This window comes from Pungitius pungitius, chromosome 5 (genome assembly GCF_949316345.1).
Source record: "Pungitius pungitius chromosome 5, fPunPun2.1, whole genome shotgun sequence".
NCBI classification, from domain to species: domain Eukaryota; kingdom Metazoa; phylum Chordata; class Actinopteri; order Perciformes; family Gasterosteidae; genus Pungitius; species Pungitius pungitius.
Window position 1 is genome coordinate 10,334,259 of NC_084904.1, and position 23,201 is coordinate 10,357,459.

Here is a 23,201-nt window from a genome sequence, read left to right on the forward strand (position 1 = left end):
CTTGATAGAAACAGTGTAAGCTAAAGCATTCTTTATACAGTCCGTTTTAGCTGTTTACTCCTTCTGCAAAAGCTTTGAAAGTAACAATAATGGTCAAAACGTAGTTGAGTGAATCAGCTTCTACAACTATACCTAATCCTTCATACCATGATGAAAATGATGAAAATAGTTCATTTGCTTGATAGAAACAGTGTAAGCTAAAGCATTCTTCATAACAGTCCGTTTTAGCTGTTTACTCCTTCTGCAAAAGCTTTGAAAGTAACAATAATGGTCAAAACGTAGTTGAGTGAATCAGGTTCTACAACTATACCTAATCCTTCATACCATGATGAAAATGATGAAAATAGTTCATTTGCTTGATAGAAACAGTGTAAGCTAAAGCATTCTTCATAACAGTCCGTTTTAGCTGTTTTCTCCTTCTGAAAAAGCTTTGAAAGTAACAATAATGGTCAAAACGTAGTTGAGTGAATCAGGTTCTACAACTATACCTAATCCTTCATACCATGATGAAAATGATGAAAATAGTTCATTTGCTTGATAGAAACAGTGTAAGCAAAAGCATTCTTTACACAGTCCGTTTTAGCTGTTTTCTCCTTCTGAAAAAGCTTTGAAAGTAACAATAATGGTCAAAACGTAGTTGAGTGAATCAGGTTCTACAACTATACCTAATCCTTTATACCATAATGAAAATAGTTCATTTGCTTGATAGAAACAGTGTAAGCTAAAGCATTCTTTATACAGTCCGTTTTAGCTGTTTTCTCCTTCTGAAAAAGCTTTGAAAGTAACAATAATGGTCAAAACGTAGTTGAGTGAATCAGCTTCTACAACTATACCTAATCCTTCATACCATGATGAAAATGATGAAAATAGTTCATTTGCTTGATAGAAACAGTGTAAGCAAAAGCATTCTTTACACAGTCCGATTTAGCTGTTTTCTCCTTCTGAAAAAGCTTTGAAAGTAACAATAATGGTCAAAACGTAGTTGAGTGAATCAGGTTCTACAACTATACCTAATCCTTTATACCATAATGAAAATAGTTCATTTGCTTGATAGAAACAGTGTAAGCTAAAGCATTCTTCATAACAGTCCGTTTTAGCTGTTTACTCCTTCTGCAAAAGCTTTGAAAGTAACAATAATGGTCAAAACGTAGTTGAGTGAATCAGGTTCTACAACTATACCTAATCCTTCATACCATGATGAAAATGATGAAAATAGTTCATTTGCTTGATAGAAACAGTGTAAGCAAAAGCATTCTTTATACAGTCCGTTTTAGCTGTTTTCTCCTTCTGAAAAAGCTTTGAAAGTAACAATAATGGTCAAAACGTAGTTGAGTGAATCAGCTTCTACAACTATACCTAATCCTTCATACCATGATGAAAATGATGAAAATAGTTCATTTGCTTGATAGAAACAGTGTAAGCAAAAGCATTCTTTACACAGTCCGATTTAGCTGTTTTCTCCTTCTGAAAAAGCTTTGAAAGTAACAATAATGGTCAAAACGTAGTTGAGTGAATCAGGTTCTACAACTATACCTAATCCTTTATACCATAATGAAAATAGTTCATTTCCTTGATAGAAACAGTTTAAGCTAAAGCATTCTTCATAACAGTCCGTTTTAGCTGTTTTCTCCTTCTGAAAAAGCTTTGAAAGTAACAATAATGGTCAAAACGTAGTTGAGTGAATCAGCTTCTAGAACTATACCTAATCCTTCATACCATGATGAAAATGATGAAAATAGTTCATTTGCTTGATAGAAACAGTGTAAGCTAAAGCATTCTTCATAACAGTGCGTTTTAGCTGTTTACTCCTTCTGCAAAAGCTTTGAAAGTAACAATAATGGTCAAAACGTAGTTGAGTGAATCAGGTTCTACAACTATACCTAATCCTTTATACCATAATGAAAATAGTTCATTTCCTTGATAGAAACAGTTTAAGCTAAAGCATTCTTCATAACAGTCCGTTTTAGCTGTTTTCTCCTTCTGAAAAAGCTTTGAAAGTAACAATAATGGTCAAAACGTAGTTGAGTGAATCAGGTTCCACAACTATACCTAATACTTTGTACCATAATGGAAATGATGAAAATAGTTCATTTGCTTGATAGAAACAGTGTAAGGTAAAGCATTCTTTATACAGTCCGTTTTAGCTGTTTACTCCTTCTGCAAAAGCTTTGAAAGTAACAATAATGGTCAAAACGTAGTTGAGTGAATCAGGTTCTACAACTATACCTAATCCTTCATACCATGATGAAAATGATGAAAATAGTTCATTTGCTTGATAGAAACAGTGTAAGCAAAAGCATTCTTTACACAGTCCGATTTAGCTGTTTTCTCCTTCTGAAAAAGCTTTGAAAGTAACAATAATGGTCAAAACGTAGTTGAGTGAATCAGCTTCTACAACTATACCTAATCCTTCATACCATGATGAAAATGATGAAAATAGTTCATTTGCTTGATAGAAACAGTGTAAGCTAAAGCATTCTTCATAACAGTCCGTTTTAGCTGTTTACTCCTTCTGAAAAAGCTTTGAAAGTAACAATAATGGTCAAAACGTAGTTGAGTGAATCAGCTTCTAGAACTATACCTAATCCTTCATACCATGATGAAAAAGATGAAAATAGTTCATTTGCTTGATAGAAACAGTGTAAGCTAAAGCATTCTTCATAACAGTCCGTTTTAGCTGTTTACTCCTTCTGCAAAAGCTTTGAAAGTAACAATAATGGTCAAAACGTAGTTGAGTGAATCAGGTTCTACAACTATACCTAATCCTTTATACCATAATGAAAATAGTTCATTTCCTTGATAGAAACAGTGTAGCTAAGCATTCCTCTTAATAGTCCGTTTGAGCTGTTTTCTCCTTCTGCAAAAGCTTTGAAAGTAACAATAATGGTCAAAACGTAGTTGAGTGAATCAGCTTCTAGAACTATACCTAATCCTTCATACCATGATGAAAATGATGAAAATAGTTCATTTGCTTGATAGAAACAGTGTAAGCTAAAGCATTCTTCATAACAGTGCGTTTTAGCTGTTTACTCCTTCTGCAAAAGCTTTGAAAGTAACAATAATGGTCAAAACGTAGTTGAGTGAATCAGGTTCTACAACTATACCTAATCCTTTATACCATAATGAAAATAGTTCATTTCCTTGATAGAAACAGTTTAAGCTAAAGCATTCTTCATAACAGTCCGTTTTAGCTGTTTTCTCCTTCTGAAAAAGCTTTGAAAGTAACAATAATGGTCAAAACGTAGTTGAGTGAATCAGGTTCCACAACTATACCTAATACTTTGTACCATAATGGAAATGATGAAAATAGTTCATTTGCTTGATAGAAACAGTGTAAGGTAAAGCATTCTTTATACAGTCCGTTTTAGCTGTTTACTCCTTCTGCAAAAGCTTTGAAAGTAACAATAATGGTCAAAACGTAGTTGAGTGAATCAGGTTCTACAACTATACCTAATCCTTCATACCATGATGAAAATGATGAAAATAGTTCATTTGCTTGATAGAAACAGTGTAAGCAAAAGCATTCTTTACACAGTCCGATTTAGCTGTTTTCTCCTTCTGAAAAAGCTTTGAAAGTAACAATAATGGTCAAAACGTAGTTGAGTGAATCAGCTTCTACAACTATACCTAATCCTTCATACCATGATGAAAATGATGAAAATAGTTCATTTGCTTGATAGAAACAGTGTAAGCTAAAGCATTCTTCATAACAGTCCGTTTTAGCTGTTTACTCCTTCTGAAAAAGCTTTGAAAGTAACAATAATGGTCAAAACGTAGTTGAGTGAATCAGCTTCTAGAACTATACCTAATCCTTCATACCATGATGAAAAAGATGAAAATAGTTCATTTGCTTGATAGAAACAGTGTAAGCTAAAGCATTCTTCATAACAGTCCGTTTTAGCTGTTTACTCCTTCTGCAAAAGCTTTGAAAGTAACAATAATGGTCAAAACGTAGTTGAGTGAATCAGGTTCTACAACTATACCTAATCCTTTATACCATAATGAAAATAGTTCATTTCCTTGATAGAAACAGTGTAGCTAAGCATTCCTCTTAATAGTCCGTTTGAGCTGTTTTCTCCTTCTGCAAAAGCTTTGAAAGTAACAATAATGGTCAAAACGTAGTTGAGTGAATCAGGTTCTACAACTATACCTAATCCTTCATACCATGATAAAAATGATGAAAATAGTTCATTTGCTTGATAGAAACAGTGTAAGCTAAAGCATTCTTCATAACAGTCCGTTTTAGCTGTTTACTCCTTCTGCAAAAGCTTTGAAAGTAACAATAATGGTCAAAACATAGTTGAGTGAATCAGGTTCTACAACTATACCTAATCCTTTATACCATAATGAAAATAGTTCATTTCCTTGATAGAAACAGTGTAAGCTAAAGCATTCTTCATAACAGTCCGTTTTAGCTGTTTTCTCCTTCTGAAAAAGCTTTGAAAGTAACAATAATGGTCAAAACGTAGTTGAGTGAATCAGGTTCTACAACTATACCTAATCCTTCATACCATGATAAAAATGATGAAAATAGTTCATTTGCTTGATAGAAACAGTGTAAGCTAAAGCATTCTTTATACAGTCCGTTTTAGCTGTTTACTCCTTCTGAAAAAGCTTTGAAAGTAACAATAATGGTCAAAACGTAGTTGAGTGAATCAGGTTCTACAACTATACCTAATCCTTCATACCATGATGAAAATAGTTAATTTGCTTGATAGAAACAGTGTAAGCTAAAGCATTCTTTATACAGTCCGTTTTAGCTGTTTACTCCTTCTGCAAAAGCTTTGAAAGTAACAATAATGGTCAAAACGTAGTTGAGTGAATCAGCTTCTACAACTATACCTAATCCTTCATACCATGATGAAAATGATGAAAATAGTTCATTTGCTTGATAGAAACAGTGTAAGCTAAAGCATTCTTCATAACAGTCCGTTTTAGCTGTTTTCTCCTTCTGAAAAAGCTTTGAAAGTAACAATAATGGTCAAAACGTAGTTGAGTGAATCAGGTTCTACAACTATACCTAATCCTTCATACCATGATGAAAATGATGAAAATAGTTCATTTGCTTGATAGAAACAGTGTAAGCAAAAGCATTCTTTATACAGTCCGTTTTAGCTGTTTTCTCCTTCTGAAAAAGCTTTGAAAGTAACAATAATGGTCAAAACGTAGTTGAGTGAATCAGCTTCTACAACTATACCTAATCCTTCATACCATGATGAAAATGATGAAAATAGTTCATTTGCTTGATAGAAACAGTGTAAGCAAAAGCATTCTTTACACAGTCCGATTTAGCTGTTTTCTCCTTCTGAAAAAGCTTTGAAAGTAACAATAATGGTCAAAACGTAGTTGAGTGAATCAGGTTCTACAACTATACCTAATCCTTTATACCATAATGAAAATAGTTCATTTCCTTGATAGAAACAGTTTAAGCTAAAGCATTCTTCATAACAGTCCGTTTTAGCTGTTTTCTCCTTCTGAAAAAGCTTTGAAAGTAACAATAATGGTCAAAACGTAGTTGAGTGAATCAGCTTCTAGAACTATACCTAATCCTTCATACCATGATGAAAATGATGAAAATAGTTCATTTGCTTGATAGAAACAGTGTAAGCTAAAGCATTCTTCATAACAGTGCGTTTTAGCTGTTTACTCCTTCTGCAAAAGCTTTGAAAGTAACAATAATGGTCAAAACGTAGTTGAGTGAATCAGGTTCTACAACTATACCTAATCCTTTATACCATAATGAAAATAGTTCATTTCCTTGATAGAAACAGTTTAAGCTAAAGCATTCTTCATAACAGTCCGTTTTAGCTGTTTTCTCCTTCTGAAAAAGCTTTGAAAGTAACAATAATGGTCAAAACGTAGTTGAGTGAATCAGGTTCCACAACTATACCTAATACTTTGTACCATAATGGAAATGATGAAAATAGTTCATTTGCTTGATAGAAACAGTGTAAGGTAAAGCATTCTTTATACAGTCCGTTTTAGCTGTTTACTCCTTCTGCAAAAGCTTTGAAAGTAACAATAATGGTCAAAACGTAGTTGAGTGAATCAGGTTCTACAACTATACCTAATCCTTCATACCATGATGAAAATGATGAAAATAGTTCATTTGCTTGATAGAAACAGTGTAAGCAAAAGCATTCTTTACACAGTCCGATTTAGCTGTTTTCTCCTTCTGAAAAAGCTTTGAAAGTAACAATAATGGTCAAAACGTAGTTGAGTGAATCAGCTTCTACAACTATACCTAATCCTTCATACCATGATGAAAATGATGAAAATAGTTCATTTGCTTGATAGAAACAGTGTAAGCTAAAGCATTCTTCATAACAGTCCGTTTTAGCTGTTTACTCCTTCTGAAAAAGCTTTGAAAGTAACAATAATGGTCAAAACGTAGTTGAGTGAATCAGCTTCTAGAACTATACCTAATCCTTCATACCATGATGAAAAAGATGAAAATAGTTCATTTGCTTGATAGAAACAGTGTAAGCTAAAGCATTCTTCATAACAGTCCGTTTTAGCTGTTTACTCCTTCTGCAAAAGCTTTGAAAGTAACAATAATGGTCAAAACGTAGTTGAGTGAATCAGGTTCTACAACTATACCTAATCCTTTATACCATAATGAAAATAGTTCATTTCCTTGATAGAAACAGTGTAGCTAAGCATTCCTCTTAATAGTCCGTTTGAGCTGTTTTCTCCTTCTGCAAAAGCTTTGAAAGTAACAATAATGGTCAAAACGTAGTTGAGTGAATCAGGTTCTACAACTATACCTAATCCTTCATACCATGATAAAAATGATGAAAATAGTTCATTTGCTTGATAGAAACAGTGTAAGCAAAAGCATTCTTTATACAGTCCGTTTTAGCTGTTTTCTCCTTCTGAAAAAGCTTTGAAAGTAACAATAATGGTCAAAACGTAGTTGAGTGAATCAGCTTCTACAACTATACCTAATCCTTCATACCATGATGAAAATGATGAAAATAGTTCATTTGCTTGATAGAAACAGTGTAAGCAAAAGCATTCTTTACACAGTCCGATTTAGCTGTTTTCTCCTTCTGAAAAAGCTTTGAAAGTAACAATAATGGTCAAAACGTAGTTGAGTGAATCAGGTTCTACAACTATACCTAATCCTTTATACCATAATGAAAATAGTTCATTTGCTTGATAGAAACAGTGTAAGCTAAAGCATTCTTCATAACAGTCCGTTTTAGCTGTTTACTCCTTCTGCAAAAGCTTTGAAAGTAACAATAATGGTCAAAACGTAGTTGAGTGAATCAGGTTCTACAACTATACCTAATCCTTCATACCATGATGAAAATGATGAAAATAGTTCATTTGCTTGATAGAAACAGTGTAAGCTAAAGCATTCTTCATAACAGTCCGTTTTAGCTGTTTACTCCTTCTGCAAAAGCTTTGAAAGTAACAATAATGGTCAAAACGTAGTTGAGTGAATCAGGTTCTACAACTATACCTAATCCTTCATACCATGATGAAAATGATGAAAATAGTTCATTTGCTTGATAGAAACAGTGTAAGCAAAAGCATTCTTTACACAGTCCGTTTTAGCTGTTTTCTCCTTCTGAAAAAGCTTTGAAAGTAACAATAATGGTCAAAACGTAGTTGAGTGAATCAGCTTCTAGAACTATACCTAATCCTTCATACCATGATGAAAATGATGAAAATAGTTCATTTGCTTGATAGAAACAGTGTAAGCTAAAGCATTCTTCATAACAGTGCGTTTTAGCTGTTTACTCCTTCTGCAAAAGCTTTGAAAGTAACAATAATGGTCAAAACGTAGTTGAGTGAATCAGGTTCTACAACTATACCTAATCCTTTATACCATAATGAAAATAGTTCATTTCCTTGATAGAAACAGTTTAAGCTAAAGCATTCTTCATAACAGTCCGTTTTAGCTGTTTTCTCCTTCTGAAAAAGCTTTGAAAGTAACAATAATGGTCAAAACGTAGTTGAGTGAATCAGGTTCTACAACTATACCTAATCCTTCATACCATGATGAAAATGATGAAAATAGTTCATTTGCTTGATAGAAACAGTGTAAGCAAAAGCATTCTTTACACAGTCCGATTTAGCTGTTTTCTCCTTCTGAAAAAGCTTTGAAAGTAACAATAATGGTCAAAACGTAGTTGAGTGAATCAGCTTCTACAACTATACCTAATCCTTCATACCATGATGAAAATGATGAAAATAGTTCATTTGCTTGATAGAAACAGTGTAAGCTAAAGCATTCTTCATAACAGTCCGTTTTAGCTGTTTACTCCTTCTGAAAAAGCTTTGAAAGTAACAATAATGGTCAAAACGTAGTTGAGTGAATCAGCTTCTAGAACTATACCTAATCCTTCATACCATGATGAAAAAGATGAAAATAGTTCATTTGCTTGATAGAAACAGTGTAAGCTAAAGCATTCTTCATAACAGTCCGTTTTAGCTGTTTACTCCTTCTGCAAAAGCTTTGAAAGTAACAATAATGGTCAAAACGTAGTTGAGTGAATCAGGTTCTACAACTATACCTAATCCTTTATACCATAATGAAAATAGTTCATTTCCTTGATAGAAACAGTGTAGCTAAGCATTCCTCTTAATAGTCCGTTTGAGCTGTTTTCTCCTTCTGCAAAAGCTTTGAAAGTAACAATAATGGTCAAAACGTAGTTGAGTGAATCAGGTTCTACAACTATACCTAATCCTTCATACCATGATAAAAATGATGAAAATAGTTCATTTGCTTGATAGAAACAGTGTAAGCAAAAGCATTCTTTATACAGTCCGTTTTAGCTGTTTTCTCCTTCTGAAAAAGCTTTGAAAGTAACAATAATGGTCAAAACGTAGTTGAGTGAATCAGCTTCTACAACTATACCTAATCCTTCATACCATGATGAAAATGATGAAAATAGTTCATTTGCTTGATAGAAACAGTGTAAGCAAAAGCATTCTTTACACAGTCCGATTTAGCTGTTTTCTCCTTCTGAAAAAGCTTTGAAAGTAACAATAATGGTCAAAACGTAGTTGAGTGAATCAGGTTCTACAACTATACCTAATCCTTTATACCATAATGAAAATAGTTCATTTGCTTGATAGAAACAGTGTAAGCTAAAGCATTCTTCATAACAGTCCGTTTTAGCTGTTTACTCCTTCTGCAAAAGCTTTGAAAGTAACAATAATGGTCAAAACGTAGTTGAGTGAATCAGGTTCTACAACTATACCTAATCCTTCATACCATGATGAAAATGATGAAAATAGTTCATTTGCTTGATAGAAACAGTGTAAGCTAAAGCATTCTTCATAACAGTCCGTTTTAGCTGTTTACTCCTTCTGCAAAAGCTTTGAAAGTAACAATAATGGTCAAAACGTAGTTGAGTGAATCAGGTTCTACAACTATACCTAATCCTTCATACCATGATGAAAATGATGAAAATAGTTCATTTGCTTGATAGAAACAGTGTAAGCAAAAGCATTCTTTACACAGTCCGTTTTAGCTGTTTTCTCCTTCTGAAAAAGCTTTGAAAGTAACAATAATGGTCAAAACGTAGTTGAGTGAATCAGCTTCTAGAACTATACCTAATCCTTCATACCATGATGAAAATGATGAAAATAGTTCATTTGCTTGATAGAAACAGTGTAAGCTAAAGCATTCTTCATAACAGTGCGTTTTAGCTGTTTACTCCTTCTGCAAAAGCTTTGAAAGTAACAATAATGGTCAAAACGTAGTTGAGTGAATCAGGTTCTACAACTATACCTAATCCTTTATACCATAATGAAAATAGTTCATTTCCTTGATAGAAACAGTGTAGCTAAGCATTCCTCTTAATAGTCCGTTTGAGCTGTTTTCTCCTTCTGCAAAAGCTTTGAAAGTAACAATAATGGTCAAAACGTAGTTGAGTGAATCAGGTTCTACAACTATACCTAATCCTTCATACCATGATAAAAATGATGAAAATAGTTCATTTGCTTGATAGAAACAGTGTAAGCAAAAGCATTCTTTATACAGTCCGTTTTAGCTGTTTTCTCCTTCTGAAAAAGCTTTGAAAGTAACAATAATGGTCAAAACGTAGTTGAGTGAATCAGCTTCTACAACTATACCTAATCCTTCATACCATGATGAAAATGATGAAAATAGTTCATTTGCTTGATAGAAACAGTGTAAGCAAAAGCATTCTTTACACAGTCCGATTTAGCTGTTTTCTCCTTCTGAAAAAGCTTTGAAAGTAACAATAATGGTCAAAACGTAGTTGAGTGAATCAGGTTCTACAACTATACCTAATCCTTTATACCATAATGAAAATAGTTCATTTGCTTGATAGAAACAGTGTAAGCTAAAGCATTCTTCATAACAGTCCGTTTTAGCTGTTTACTCCTTCTGCAAAAGCTTTGAAAGTAACAATAATGGTCAAAACGTAGTTGAGTGAATCAGGTTCTACAACTATACCTAATCCTTCATACCATGATGAAAATGATGAAAATAGTTCATTTGCTTGATAGAAACAGTGTAAGCTAAAGCATTCTTCATAACAGTCCGTTTTAGCTGTTTACTCCTTCTGCAAAAGCTTTGAAAGTAACAATAATGGTCAAAACGTAGTTGAGTGAATCAGGTTCTACAACTATACCTAATCCTTCATACCATGATGAAAATGATGAAAATAGTTCATTTGCTTGATAGAAACAGTGTAAGCAAAAGCATTCTTCATAACAGTGCGTTTTAGCTGTTTACTCCTTCTGCAAAAGCTTTGAAAGTAACAATAATGGTCAAAACGTAGTTGAGTGAATCAGGTTCTACAACTATACCTAATCCTTTATACCATAATGAAAATAGTTCATTTCCTTGATAGAAACAGTTTAAGCTAAAGCATTCTTCATAACAGTCCGTTTTAGCTGTTTTCTCCTTCTGAAAAAGCTTTGAAAGTAACAATAATGGTCAAAACGTAGTTGAGTGAATCAGGTTCTACAACTATACCTAATCCTTCATACCATGATGAAAATGATGAAAATAGTTCATTTGCTTGATAGAAACAGTGTAAGCAAAAGCATTCTTTACACAGTCCGATTTAGCTGTTTTCTCCTTCTGAAAAAGCTTTGAAAGTAACAATAATGGTCAAAACGTAGTTGAGTGAATCAGCTTCTACAACTATACCTAATCCTTCATACCATGATGAAAATGATGAAAATAGTTCATTTGCTTGATAGAAACAGTGTAAGCTAAAGCATTCTTCATAACAGTCCGTTTTAGCTGTTTACTCCTTCTGCAAAAGCTTTGAAAGTAACAATAATGGTCAAAACGTAGTTGAGTGAATCAGGTTCTACAACTATACCTAATCCTTCATACCATGATGAAAATGATGAAAATAGTTCATTTGCTTGATAGAAACAGTGTAAGCTAAAGCATTCTTCATAACAGTCCGTTTGAGCTGTTTTCTCCTTCTGCAAAAGCTTTGAAAGTAACAATAATGGTCAAAACGTAGTTGAGTGAATCAGGTTCTACAACTATACCTAATCCTTCATACCATGATGAAAATGATGAAAATAGTTTATTTGCTTCATAGAAACAGTGTAAGCAAAAGCATTCTTTATACAGTCCGTTTTAGCTGTTTTCTCCTTCTGCAAAAGCTTTGAAAGTAACAATAATGGTCAAAACGTAGTTGAGTGAATCAGGTTCTAAAACTATACCTAATCCTTCATACCATGATGAAAATGATGAAAATAGTTCATTTGCTTGATAGAAACAGTGTAAGCAAAAGCATTCTTTATACAGTCCGTTTTAGCTGTTTTCTCCTTCTGAAAAAGCTTTGAAAGTAACAATAATGGTCAAAACGTAGTTGAGTGAATCAGGTTCTACAACTATATCTAATCCTTCATACCATGATGAAAATGATGAAAATAGTTCATTTGCTTGATAGAAACAGTGTAAGCAAAAGCATTCTTTACAGAGTCCGATTTAGCTGTTTTCTCCTTCTGAAAAAGCTTTGAAAGTAACAATAATGGTCAAAACGTAGTTGAGTGAATCAGCTTCTACAACTATACCTAATCCTTCATACCATGATGAAAATGATGAAAATAGTTCATTTGCTTGATAGAAACAGTGTAAGCTAAAGCATTCTTCATAACAGTCCGTTTTAGCTGTTTACTCCTTCTGCAAAAGCTTTGAAAGTAACAATAATGGTCAAAACGTAGTTGAGTGAATCAGGTTCTACAACTATACCTAATCCTTCATACCATGATAAAAATGATGAAAATAGTTCATTTGCTTGATAGAAACAGTGTAAGCAAAAGCATTCTTTACACAGTCCGTTTTAGCTGTTTTCTCCTTCTGAAAAAGCTTTGAAAGTAACAATAATGGTCAAAACGTAGTTGAGTGAATCAGGTTCTAAAACTATACCTAATCCTTCATACCATGATGAAAATGATGAAAATAGTCTATTTGCTTCATAGAAACAGTGTAAGCAAAAGCATTCTTTATACAGTCCGTTTTAGCTGTTTTCTCCTTCTGCAAAAGCTTTGAAAGTAACAATAATGGTCAAAACGTAGTTGAGTGAATCAGGTTCTAAAACTATACCTAATCCTTCATACCATGATGAAAATGATGAAAATAGTTCATTTGCTTGATAGAAACAGTGTAAGCTAAAGCATTCTTCATAACAGTCCGTTTTAGCTGTTTACTCCTTCTGCAAAAGCTTTGAAAGTAACAATAATGGTCAAAACGTAGTTGAGTGAATTAGCTTCTACAACTATACCTAATCCTTCATACCATGATGAAAATGATGAAAATAGTTCATTTGCTTGATAGAAACAGTGTAAGCTAAAGCATTCTTCATAACAGTCCGTTTGAGCTGTTTTCTCCTTCTGCAAAAGCTTTGAAAGTAACAATAATGGTCAAAACGTAGTTGAGTGAATTAGCTTCTACAACTATACCTAATCCTTCATACCATGATGAAAATGATGAAAATAGTTCATTTGCTTGATAGAAACAGTGTAAGCTAAAGCATTCTTCATAACAGTCCGTTTGAGCTGTTTTCTCCTTCTGCAAAAGCTTTGAAAGTAACAATAATGGTCAAAACGTAGTTGAGTGAATCAGGTTCTACAACTATACCTAATCCTTTATACCATAATGAAAATAGTTCATTTCCTTGATAGAAACAGTGTAGCTAAGCATTCCTCTTAATAGTCCGTTTGAGCTGTTTTCTCCTTCTGCAAAAGCTTTGAAAGTAACAATAATGGTCAAAACGTAGTTGAGTGAATCAGGTTCTACAACTATACCTAATCCTTCATACCATGATGAAAATGATGAAAATAGTTCATTTGCTTGATAGAAACAGTGTAAGCAAAAGCATTCTTTATACAGTCCGTTTTAGCTGTTTTCTCCTTCTGAAAAAGCTTTGAAAGTAACAATAATGGTCAAAACGTAGTTGAGTGAATCAGCTTCTACAACTATACCTAATCCTTCATACCATGATGAAAATGATGAAAATAGTTCATTTGCTTGATAGAAACAGTGTAAGCAAAAGCATTCTTTACACAGTCCGATTTAGCTGTTTTCTCCTTCTGAAAAAGCTTTGAAAGTAACAATAATGGTCAAAACGTAGTTGAGTGAATTAGCTTCTACAACTATACCTAATCCTTCATACCATGATGAAAATGATGAAAATAGTTCATTTGCTTGATAGAAACAGTGTAAGCTAAAGCATTCTTCATAACAGTCCGTTTTAGCTGTTTACTCCTTCTGCAAAAGCTTTGAAAGTAACAATAATGGTCAAAACGTAGTTGAGTGAATCAGGTTCTACAACTATACCTAATCCTTCATACCATGATAAAAATGATGAAAATAGTTCATTTGCTTGATAGAAACAGTGTAAGCAAAAGCATTCTTTACACAGTCCGTTTTAGCTGTTTTCTCCTTCTGAAAAAGCTTTGAAAGTAACAATAATGGTCAAAACGTAGTTGAGTGAATTAGCTTCTACAACTCTACCTAATCCTTCACACCATGATGAAAATGATGAAAATAGTTCATTTGCTTGATAGAAACAGTGTAAGCTAAAGCATTCTTCATAACAGTCCGTTTTAGCTGTTTTCTCCTTCTGCAAAAGCTTTGAAAGTAACAATAATGGTCAAAACGTAGTTAAGTGAATCAGGTTCTACAACTATACCTAATCCTTCATACCATGATGAAAATGATGAAAATAGTTCATTTGCTTCATAGAAACAGTGTAAGCAAAAGCATTCTTTATACAGTCCGTTTTAGCTGTTTTCTCCTTCTGCAAAAGCTTTGAAAGTAACAATAATGGTCAAAACGTAGTTGAGTGAATCAGGTTCTAAAACTATACCTAATCCTTCATACCATGATGAAAATGATGAAAATAGTTCATTTGCTTCATAGAAACAGTGTAAGCAAAAGCATTCTTCATAACAGTCCGTTTTAGCTGTTTACTCCTTCTGCAAAAGCTTTGAAAGTAACAATAATGGTCAAAACGTAGTTGATTGAATCAGGTTCTACAACTATACCTAATCCTTCATACCATGATAACAATGATGAAAATAGTTCATTTGCTTGATAGAAACAGTGTAAGCAAAAGCATTCTTTATACAGTCCGTTTTAGCTGTTTTCTCCTTCTGAAAAAGCTTTGAAAGTAACAATAATGGTCAAAACGTAGTTGAGTGAATCAGGTTCTACAACTATATCTAATCCTTCATACCATGATGAAAATGATGAAAATAGTTCATTTGCTTGATAGAAACAGTGTAAGCAAAAGCATTCTTTACAGAGTCCGATTTAGCTGTTTTCTCCTTCTGAAAAAGCTTTGAAAGTAACAATAATGGTCAAAACGTAGTTGAGTGAATCAGCTTCTACAACTATACCTAATCCTTCATACCATGAAGAAAATGATGAAAATAGTTTATTTGCTTGATAGAAACAGTGTAAGCTAAAGCATTCTTCATAACAGTCCGTTTTAGCTGTTTACTCCTTCTGCAAAAGCTTTGAAAGTAACAATAATGGTCAAAACGTAGTTGAGTGAATCAGGTTCTACAACTATACCTAATCCTTTATACCATAATGAAAATAGTTCATTTCCTTGATAGAAACAGTGTAGCTAAGCATTCCTCTTAATAGTCCGTTTGAGCTGTTTTCTCCTTCTGCAAAAGCTTTGAAAGTAACAATAATGGTCAAAACGTAGTTGAGTGAATCAGGTTCTACAACTATACCTAATCCTTCATACCATGATGAAAATGATGAAAATAGTTCATTTGCTTCATAGAAACAGTGTAAGCAAAAGCATTCTTTATACAGTCCGTTTTAGCTGTTTTCTCCTTCTGCAAAAGCTTTGAAAGTAACAATAATGGTCAAAACGTAGTTGAGTGAATCAGGTTCTAAAACTATACCTAATCCTTCATACCATGATGAAAATGATGAAAATAGTTCATTTGCTTCATAGAAACAGTGTAAGCAAGAGCATTCTTCATAACAGTCCGTTTTAGCTGTTTACTCCTTCTGCAAAAGCTTTGAAAGTAACAATAATGGTCAAAACGTAGTTGATTGAATCAGGTTCTACAACTATACCTAATCCTTCATACCATGATAAAAATGATGAAAATAGTTCATTTGCTTGATAGAAACAGTGTAAGCAAAAGCATTCTTTATACAGTCCGTTTTAGCTGTTTTCTCCTTCTGAAAAAGCTTTGAAAGTAACAATAATGGTCAAAACGTAGTTGAGTGAATCAGGTTCTACAACTATACCTAATCCTTTATACCATGATGAAAATGATGAAAATAGTTCATTTGCTTGATAGAAACAGTGTAAGCAAAAGCATTCTTTACACAGTCCGTTTTAGCTGTTTTCTCCTTCTGAAAAAGCTTTGAAAGTAACAATAATGGTCAAAACGTAGTTGAGTGAATTAGCTTCTACAACTATACCTAATCCTTCATACCATGATGAAAATGATGAAAATAGTTCATTTGCTTGATAGAAACAGTGTAAGCTAAAGCATTCTTCATAACAGTCCGTTTTAGCTGTTTACTCCTTCTGCAAAAGCTTTGAAAGTAACAATAATGGTCAAAACGTAGTTGAGTGAATCAGGTTCTACAACTATACCTAATCCTTTAACCATAATGAAAATAGTTCATTTCCTTGATAGAAACAGTGTAGCTAAGCATTCCTCTAATAGTCCGTTTTAGCTGTTTTCTCCTTCTGCAAAAGCTTTGAAAGTAACAATAATGGTCAAAACGTAGTTGAGTGAATCAGGTTCTACAACTATACCTAATCCTTCATACGATAATGATAATGATGAAAATAGTTCATTTCCTTTATAGAAACAGTGTAGCTAAGCATTCCTCTAATAGTCCGTTTGAGCTGTTTTCTCCTTCTGCAAAAGCTTTGAAAGTAACAATAATGGTCAAAACGTAGTTGAGTGAATCAGGTTCTACAACTATACCTAATCCTTCATACCATGATGAAAATGATGAAAATAGTTCATTTGCTTGATAGAAACAGTGTAAGCAAAAGCATTCTTTACACAGTCCGTTTTAGCTGTTTTCTCCTTCTGAAAAAGCTTTGAAAGTAACAATAATGGTCAAAACGTAGTTGAGTGAATTAGCTTCTACAACTATACCTAATCCTTCATACCATGATGAAAATGATGAAAATAGTTCATTTGCTTGATAGAAACAGTGTAAGCTAAAGCATTCTTCATAACAGTCCGTTTTAGCTGTTTACTCCTTCTGCAAAAGCTTTGAAAGTAACAATAATGGTCAAAACGTAGTTGAGTGAATCAGGTTCTACAACTATACCTAATCCTTCATACCATGATAAAAATGATGAAAATAGTTCATTTGCTTGATAGAAACAGTGTAAGCAAAAGCATTCTTTACACAGTCCGTTTTAGCTGTTTTCTCCTTCTGAAAAAGCTTTGAAAGTAACAATAATGGTCAAAACGTAGTTGAGTGAATTAGCTTCTACAACTATACCTAATCCTTCATACCATGATGAAAATGATGAAAATAGTTCATTTGCTTGATAGAAACAGTGTAAGCTAAAGCATTCTTCATAACAGTCCGTTTTAGCTGTTTTCTCCTTCTGCAAAAGCTTTGAAATTAACAATAATGGTCAAAACGTAGTTGAGTGAATCAGGTTCTACAACTATACCTAATCCTTCATACCATGATGAAAATGATGAAAATAGTTCATTTGCTTCATAGAAACAGTGTAAGCAAAAGCATTCTTTATACAGTCCGTTTTAGCTGTTTTCTCCTTCTGCAAAAGCTTTGAAAGTAACAATAATGGTCAAAACGTAGTTGAGTGAATCAGGTTCTAAAACTATACCTAATCCTTCATACCATGATGAAAATGATGAAAATAGTTCATTTGCTTCATAGAAACAGTGTAAGCAAAAGCATTCTTCATAACAGTCCGTTTTAGCTGTTTACTCCTTCTGCAAAAGCTTTGAAAGTAACAATAATGGTCAAAACGTAGTTGATTGAATCAGGTTCTACAACTATACCTAATCCTTCATACCATGATAAAAATGATGAAAATAGTTCATTTGCTTGATAGAAACAGTGTAAGCAAAAGCATTCTTTATACAGTCCGTTTTAGCTGTTTTAACCTTCTGAAAAAGCTTTGAAAGTAACAATAATGGTCAAAACGTAGTTGAGTGAATCAGGTTCTACAACTATATCTAATCCTTCATACCATGATGAAAATGATGAAAATAGTTCATTTGCTTGATAGAAACAGTGTAAGCAAAAGCATTCTTTACAGAGTCCGATTTAGCTGTTTTCTCCTTCTGAAAAAGCTTTGAAAGTAACAATAATGGTCAAAACGTAGTTGAGTTAATCAGCTTCTACAACTATACCTAATCCTTCATACCATGATGAAAATGATGAAAATAGTTTATTTGCTTCATAGAAACAGTGTAAGCAAAAGCATTCTTTATACAGTCCGTTTTAGCTGTTTTCTCCTTCTGCAAAAGCTTTGAAAGTAACAATAATGGTCAAAACGTAGTTGAGTGAATCAGGTTCTAAAACTATACCTAATCCTTCATACCATGATGAAAATGATGAAAATAGTTCATTTGCTTCATAGAAACAGTGTAAGCAAAAGCATTCTTCATAACCGTCCGTTTTAGCTGTTTACTCCTTCTGCAAAAGCTTTGAAAGTAACAATAATGGTCAAAACGTAGTTGATTGAATCAGGTTCTACAACTATACCTAATCCTTCATACCATGATGAAAATGATGAAAATAGTTCATTTGCTTGATAGAAACAGTGTAAGCTAAAGCATTCTTCATAACAGTCCGTTTTAGCTGTTTACTCCTTCTGCAAAAGCTTTGAAAGTAACAATAATGGTCAAAACGTAGTTGAGTGAATCAGGTTCTACAACTATACCTAATCCTTCATACCATGATAAAAATGATGAAAATAGTTCATTTGCTTGATAGAAACAGTGTAAGCAAAAGCATTCTTTACACAGTCCGATTTAGCTGTTTTCTCCTTCTGAAAAAGCTTTGAAAGTAACAATAATGGTCAAAACGTAGTTGAGTTAATCAGCTTCTACAACTATACCTAATCCTTCATACCATGATGAAAATGATGAAAATAGTTTATTTGCTTCATAGAAACAGTGTAAGCAAAAGCATTCTTTATACAGTCCGTTTTAGCTGTTTTCTCCTTCTGCAAAAGCTTTGAAAGTAACAATAATGGTCAAAACGTAGTTGAGTGAATCAGGTTCTAAAACTATACCTAATCCTTCATACCATGATGAAAATGATGAAAATAGTTCATTTGCTTCATAGAAACAGTGTAAGCAAAAGCATTCTTCATAACCGTCCGTTTTAGCTGTTTACTCCTTCTGCAAAAGCTTTGAAAGTAACAATAATGGTCAAAACGTAGTTGATTGAATCAGGTTCTACAACTATACCTAATCCTTCATACCATGATGAAAATGATGAAAATAGTTCATTTGCTTGATAGAAACAGTGTAAGCTAAAGCATTCTTCATAACAGTCCGTTTTAGCTGTTTACTCCTTCTGCAAAAGCTTTGAAAGTAACAATAATGGTCAAAACGTAGTTGAGTGAATCAGGTTCTACAACTATACCTAATCCTTCATACCATGATAAAAATGATGAAAATAGTTCATTTGCTTGATAGAAACAGTGTAAGCAAAAGCATTCTTTACACAGTCCGTTTTAGCTGTTTTCTCCTTCTGAAAAAGCTTTGAAAGTAACAATAATGGTCAAAACGTAGTTGAGTGAATTAGCTTCTACAACTATACCTAATCCTTCATACCATGATGAAAATGATGAAAATAGTTCATTTGCTTGATAGAAACAGTGTAAGCTAAAGCATTCTTCATAACAGTCCGTTTGAGCTGTTTTCTCCTTCTGCAAAAGCTTTGAAAGTAACAATAATGGTCAAAACGTAGTTGAGTGAATCAGGTTCTACAACTATACCTAATCCTTCATACCATGATGAAAATGATGAAAATAGTTTATTTGCTTCATAGAAACAGTGTAAGCAAAAGCATTCTTTATACAGTCCGTTTTAGCTGTTTTCTCCTTCTGCAAAAGCTTTGAAAGTAACAATAATGGTCAAAACGTAGTTGAGTGAATCAGGTTCTACAACTATACCTAATCCTTCATACCATGATGAAAATGATGAAAATAGTTTATTTGCTTCATAGAAACAGTGTAAGCAAAAGCATTCTTTATACAGTCCGTTTTAGCTGTTTTCTCCTTCTGCAAAAGCTTTGAAAGTAACAATAATGGTCAAAACGTAGTTGAGTGAATCAGGTTCTAAAACTATACCTAATCCTTCATACCATGATGAAAATGATGAAAATAGTTCATTTGCTTCATAGAAACAGTGTAAGCAAAAGCATTCTTCATAACAGTCCGTTTTAGCTGTTTACTCCTTCTGAAAAAGCTTTGAAAGTAACAATAATGGTCAAAACGTAGTTGAGTGAATCAGCTTCTACAACTATACCTAATCCTTCATACCATGATGAAAATGATGAAAATAGTTCATTTTCTTGATAGAAACAGTGTAAGCTAAAGCATTCTTCATAACAGTCCGTTTTAGCTGTTTACTCCTTCTGCAAAAGCTTTGAAAGTAACAATAATGGTCAAAACGTAGTTGAGTGAATCAGGTTCTACAACTATACCTAATCCTTCATACCATGATAAAAATGATGAAAATAGTTCATTTGCTTGATAGAAACAGTGTAAGCAAAAGCATTCTTTACACAGTCCGTTTTAGCTGTTTTCTCCTTCTGAAAAAGCTTTGAAAGTAACAATAATGGTCAAAACGTAGTTGAGTGAATTAGCTTCTACAACTATACCTAATCCTTCATACCATGATGAAAATGATGAAAATAGTTTATTTGCTTCATAGAAACAGTGTAAGCAAAAGCATTCTTTATACAGTCCGTTTTAGCTGTTTTCTCCTTCTGCAAAAGCTTTGAAAGTAACAATAATGGTCAAAACGTAGTTGAGTGAATCAGGTTCTACAACTATACCTAATCCTTCATACCATGATGAAAATGATGAAAATAGTTCATTTGCTTCATAGAAACAGTGTAAGCAAAAGCATTCTTCATAACAGTCCGTTTTAGCTGTTTACTCCTTCTGCAAAAGCTTTGAAAGTAACAATAATGGTCAAAACGTAGTTGATTGAATCAGGTTCTACAACTATACCTAATCCTTCATACCATGATGAAAATGATGAAAATAGTTCATTTGCTTGATAGAAACAGTGTAAGCTAAAGCATTCTTCATAACAGTCCGTTTTAGCTGTTTACTCCTTCTGCAAAAGCTTTGAAAGTAACAATAATGGTCAAAACGTAGTTGAGTGAATCAGGTTCTACAACTATACCTAATCCTTCATACCATGATAAAAATGATGAAAATAGTTCATTTGCTTGATAGAAACAGTGTAAGCAAAAGCATTCTTTACACAGTCCGTTTTAGCTGTTTTCTCCTTCTGAAAAAGCTTTGAAAGTAACAATAATGGTCAAAACGTAGTTGAGTGAATTAGCTTCTACAACTATACCTAATCCTTCATACCATGATGAAAATGATGAAAATAGTTCATTTGCTTGATAGAAACAGTGTAAGCTAAAGCATTCTTCATAACAGTCCGTTTGAGCTGTTTTCTCCTTCTGCAAAAGCTTTGAAAGTAACAATAATGGTCAAAACGTAGTTGAGTGAATCAGGTTCTACAACTATACCTAATCCTTCATACCATGATGAAAATGATGAAAATAGTTTATTTGCTTCATAGAAACAGTGTAAGCAAAAGCATTCTTTATACAGTCCGTTTTAGCTGTTTTCTCCTTCTGCAAAAGCTTTGAAAGTAACAATAATGGTCAAAACGTAGTTGAGTGAATCAGGTTCTACAACTATACCTAATCCTTCATACCATGATGAAAATGATGAAAATAGTTTATTTGCTTCATAGAAACAGTGTAAGCAAAAGCATTCTTTATACAGTCCGTTTTAGCTGTTTTCTCCTTCTGCAAAAGCTTTGAAAGTAACAATAATGGTCAAAACGTAGTTGAGTGAATCAGGTTCTAAAACTATACCTAATCCTTCATACCATGATGAAAATGATGAAAATAGTTCATTTGCTTCATAGAAACAGTGTAAGCAAAAGCATTCTTCATAACAGTCCGTTTTAGCTGTTTACTCCTTCTGCAAAAGCTTTGAAAGTAACAATAATGGTCAAAACGTAGTTGATTGAATCAGGTTCTACAACTATACCTAATCCTTCATACCATGATAAAAATGATGAAAATAGTTCATTTGCTTGATAGAAACAGTGTAAGCAAAAGCATTCTTTATACAGTCCGTTTTAGCTGTTTTCTCCTTCTGAAAAAGCTTTGAAAGTAACAATAATGGTCAAAACGTAGTTGAGTGAATCAGGTTCTACAACTATATCTAATCCTTCATACCATGATGAAAATGATGAAAATAGTTCATTTGCTTGATAGAAACAGTGTAAGCAAAAGCATTCTTTACAGAGTCCGATTTAGCTGTTTTCTCCTTCTGAAAAAGCTTTGAAAGTAACAATAATGGTCAAAACGTAGTTGAGTGAATCAGCTTCTACAACTATACCTAATCCTTCATACCATGATGAAAATGATGAAAATAGTTCATTTGCTTGATAGAAACAGTGTAAGCTAAAGCATTCTTCATAACAGTCCGTTTTAGCTGTTTACTCCTTCTGCAAAAGCTTTGAAAGTAACAATAATGGTCAAAACGTAGTTGAGTGAATCAGGTTCTACAACTATACCTAATCCTTCATACCATGATAAAAATGATGAAAATAGTTCATTTGCTTGATAGAAACAGTGTAAGCAAAAGCATTCTTTACACAGTCCGTTTTAGCTGTTTTCTCCTTCTGAAAAAGCTTTGAAAGTAACAATAATGGTCAAAACGTAGTTGAGTGAGTTAGCTTCTACAACTATACCTAATCCTTCATACCATGATGAAAATGATGAAAATAGTTTATTTGCTTCATAGAAACAGTGTAAGCAAAAGCATTCTTTATACAGTCCGTTTTAGCTGTTTTCTCCTTCTGCAAAAGCTTTGAAAGTAACAATAATGGTCAAAACGTAGTTGAGTGAATTAGCTTCTACAACTATACCTAATCCTTCATACCATGATGAAAATGATGAAAATAGTTCATTTGCTTCATAGAAACAGTGTAAGCAAAAGCATTCTTCATAACAGTCCGTTTTAGCTGTTTACTCCTTCTGCAAAAGCTTTGAAAGTAACAATAATGGTCAAAACGTAGTTGAGTGAATCAGGTTCTACAACTATACCTAATCCTTCATACCATGATAAAAATGATGAAAATAGTTCATTTGCTTGATAGAAACAGTGTAAGCAAAAGCATTCTTTACACAGTCCGTTTTAGCTGTTTTCTCCTTCTGAAAAAGCTTTGAAAGTAACAATAATGGTCAAAACGTAGTTGAGTGAATCAGGTTCTAAAACTATACCTAATCCTTCATACCATGATGAAAATGATGAAAATAGTCTATTTGCTTCATAGAAACAGTGTAAGCAAAAGCATTCTTTATACAGTCCGTTTTAGCTGTTTTCTCCTTCTGCAAAAGCTTTGAAAGTAACAATAATGGTCAAAACGTAGTTGAGTGAATCAGGTTCTAAAACTATACCTAATCCTTCATACCATGATGAAAATGATGA